At 41.2% G+C, this 3,960-nt stretch overlaps 1 pseudogene; it reads left to right on the top strand.

The window, feature by feature from the left end:
* Nucleotides 1–1,196: 1,196 nt before the first annotated feature.
* LOC141522850 (proteasome assembly chaperone 3 pseudogene) lies at nucleotides 1,197–3,666 on the top strand (annotated as a pseudogene).
* The last annotated feature ends 294 nt before the right edge of the window (nucleotides 3,667–3,960 follow it).

The following is a 3,960-nucleotide window of genomic DNA, read 5'->3' as shown; positions in this document are numbered from 1 at the left end:
GAGAAAAGAGGAAGTGGAGGCAACGAGTGAATGTTGACAAGTAGTGTGGTATAGACAGTAGACATTGGACTTGGTTCAAGTCAGAAAGATCTAAATTCAAATTTTGCCTCATTTATTAATAGTGTGACTATAGACAAATCAATCTTTTGTGCCTCAGTTTCCTCATCTATTATAGTGCTTGTTCTTCATTCTGAAGAAGACCATAACATCAGGGAGGTGATGCCATGACAAGCAGGTGAATAGGACTTGAGTGAGGGGTGCTGTGCTAAGTCACCTCACTTTCTCCTCCAGAGTCATCTGGGTCCAGTGGTCAGATAGGAATTAGAACAACTGGAGATGTTTCTGGATGCAAAGTAATCAGGGATAAATGACTTGCCAGGAATCACTCAGCTAGTAAATGTCTGAGGCTGGGTTCGAACTCCCATTCTCTTGACTCCAAGGTGAGTGCTCTAGCTGCCCTCATCTATTAAATGAAAAAAAGAGAGAGAGAATATGATGACTTCTAAATTCACAGGAAATGATTTCCATTTCCTCAGTAAAGTATGAAGTCAAACCCTCACTGGAGAGGGTGCAGAGAGACAGTAGTGTGGGAAATTTGAAGAAAGAAGAGAAAATTGGGAACAATGGGATAAATGGGATAAAGAATCAATTAGGAATGGGTAAACGGATTGTTTGCTGCAGGGAAGGGCCAGCTGAGATTAAATAACATAAATTTGTCAAGGACTTAGTTGGCTTGGTGACATGATTTTGTCAAACTCCATTCAATAGCCTATACATGCATAAATAAAATATTTGGAGGACAGAGGAATTAAGGCACTAGAAATCTGGGGGGTCAGAAACAGTTTCATGTGAAAGATAGTATCTGAGGTGAGTCTGGAAGGCAACTAAACAGTCAAAGGACCGAAATAAAGAGTATTTTTATTCTGATTAAAACCAAAAAACATCATTAGTTGTATTGGTGGGGATGGGAAGATTTTACAGGAGAATGTATGGTATTTTAATGAGCACACAGAGTTTGTCCGCCAAGATGCCAATCCTCAGCCTTTCTCTCTGTGACCACCTAAACTTCACCAGCTGGCAGAATAGCAAACTTTTCAAATGACCATCTGACTTTTTTTATTTTAACTGCATATTTAGAAGTTTCCCAAACCACAATATGTTACTGGCTGTTTTAAATCCCCAGACCTTTGAAACGTATGAGCAGCAGATATCCCTACCTTAGGGAGTTGGGACCAAGAATCAAGGAGAAAACCAGAGGCAGAAGTAGCAGCAAACAGGAAGAAGGAAGGAATGTATGGATTTTAAGAAGTTGATTCTTGTTCATCGTACTTGACACCATCATATTGGGGCCAATGTATGGTGTGTTCAACTGTGGCTGATTAGTCCAAGACAAGTTCAGAAGTCTCTGTCACAGGCCGTGTACAAATAGTTCCTATGAATATTTAAAGTGGAGATATCTCTAGATAGACACCTCTCAGTTCTTTTGAGCTATTGTAATTCTGCTTTGCTCATAGAGCACAGACTCTTCTTTGACATAGGCATGCCATATTGGGCAGTCTTACGGCAGTGTCTCCCATGTCTCACAATCAATTCTAAAGTTCTTCAGATAGAGAACGGATTTTAAGAAATATGGACTTGGAGTAGTAAAATTTTTCAAATTGGTAAAAATTTGTTTCAGGCCTAAATATCCAGTAGTTGGGAAATGGTTATTTAGATCATTTCTCTTCAGTCATTACTAGCGTGAGGCAGCCTTGAAAACAGGGCTGTGCCTCATGGTACTGAAATTTAGGGAATCTTTATTACTTTATTTAGGTAGTTAAGTGGTACAGTAAATAGAGTGCCAGGTCTGGAATCAGAATGACTCATTTTCCTTAGTCCAAATCTGGCCTCAAATACTTACCACCAGTGTGACCCCCGGGCAAGTCACTTAATCCCATTGGCCTCAGTTCCTCATCTGGAAGTGACCAACTACTCTACTATCTTTGCCAAGAAAATAGGATCCTCCAAATAGGATCATGAAGAGTCAGAACTTAACATCAATACATCATTGTGGAAACAACTGAGTTTAGCATCTTTTTAGCAAGAATTCCCTCAGTTAGAATGTTTTTTAAAGCATGTGTTTTGGGATGAGGAGGCCGAGGCGGGCGGCGGCTGGGAGGAGCGGCGGCGGCGGCCCGGGCCCGGTCGCGCTGCCCCGCCCCGCTGGGCCCGGCCGGAAGCGCGCCCCCGCCCCCGCTGGCCGCGGCCGGAAGCGCGCCCCCGCGCCCCGAACTGCCGCGGAGCCGCGCCGGCGCCGGGCCCACGCGCGCGCGCGCGCGCTGCGGAGAGCTGTCCCTTAAATAACCCTGCCCTGGAAGCCGGACCAGTGGTGACCTCAAAACAGAAGGTTGAAGTGGTCTGTGGTGTCCCAACCCAGGTGGTCTGCACAGCTTTCAAGCAGTCACATCCTTGTGGCGGTGACCCAGTATGGAAAAATGGGTACCTTGGTCTCTCTGGAGCCCAGTTCAGTGGCCAATGATACCTGCAAGCCTGCAATCACTACAAGAGTGCTTTTTGGGCAAGAGGAGCCCCTTATTCACGGCTTTGCAAAGAACCTAGTGACCTTTGTGTCTCAAGAAGCCGGAAACAAACCTATTCTCCTGGCTTTGGTCCTGAAGGACAAAAGTTGTGGAAGGGGTGAAAGAAGTGATTCGGAGTTGCCGGGGGTGGTGAAACAAGGCCCTGCCTGCCATCTGGATATTCCAGGGGAAAGCTCTTGAATCAAGAAACCATAATCCTTCTTCTGAAGGAACTTTTCATTTTCTTAAGGTTTATAGCCCATGCAGCTGAGAAAGAACTGTTATCACATCTCCAGACAAACTTAGTTTTGTTTTGATACTAATATTGAGGGTGGGGAAATTTGTGAATGGTTTTCCATTGAGATCCACAGAATGGCATGCATTTGAAATTTGTAGCAGGGACTCATCCTGCTGGATGGGATTCCTTGTGTTCTGTGTATAGCCTCAGTTGCAGGAGGAATCTTCAGGCTTGTAGTAGTTAAGCTCATTTTACTTAATTTATCACCTTTTTTGATATAGTAAATTTCAATTGTACAAGCCCCTTTTGACTCTTACATTCCATAACTATGAATGTAATTAAGAGAACTCTAGATGTACAAAAACTTCTTTGATAAGGAAGAATAGATATGTGACTCATATTGTTCACATAAATATTGGAAATTAGTCGTGACATTACACACACACACAAAAAAAAAAGCATGTGTTTTTCCCTAGACTGATCAACCTTTGCATTGCTCAGCAATAGTGATCATGTACTATCCCAGGCTCCATCTCCAACAACTCAAAAAACTAATTTGAGTACACTTTTCATTTCTCTTACCACCATTTACATTTAGCACCACTTGACCTGGGCACACATGAAAAAATGATGAGTTATAACTCTGCTCTTCTTTCTATCCTTCCCCAAATAAAAAATCCTTCATTTATAATATGATTTTCCCTCTGATTTTCAGAGTCAATTATGAACTATTTTTTACATACCCCATAGGTAAATGACAGTGTAAATCCTAATGAAAAATTTTAAAGATTGCATACTTTGGATTTGGGTTTTTCACTTTGTACATCTGAATTTTTGCTTCTTGAATTTTATCTTTATTATCTATTCCAAATTACAGATCCTCCAAGAGAGTTTGATTTCAAATGTTTATGGGTTTTTACATGCCAGAAAATGTTATTGTTTTACTTTTTAAAAAATTAGATATAAAATTTTGACAATTAAATTTAAATTTATTTGGTAAAAAGTTTGAATGATCATGACCATTCTCAAGTTATTTTAATTTTTTTATTCTTTTTAAATTTTAGAAGTTTCATTTATTTTGAGTTTTACAGTTTTTTCCCCCCAATCCCGTCTCCCCCCACCCACCCCCTACAGAAAGCAGTTTTCTAGTCTTTACATCATTCC

This window comes from Macrotis lagotis, chromosome 4, assembly GCF_037893015.1.
Source record: "Macrotis lagotis isolate mMagLag1 chromosome 4, bilby.v1.9.chrom.fasta, whole genome shotgun sequence".
Taxonomy (NCBI): domain Eukaryota; kingdom Metazoa; phylum Chordata; class Mammalia; order Peramelemorphia; family Peramelidae; genus Macrotis; species Macrotis lagotis.
The sequence above is the reverse complement of the archived record's forward strand: the minus strand, read 5'-3'. Positions and strand labels throughout refer to the sequence as shown.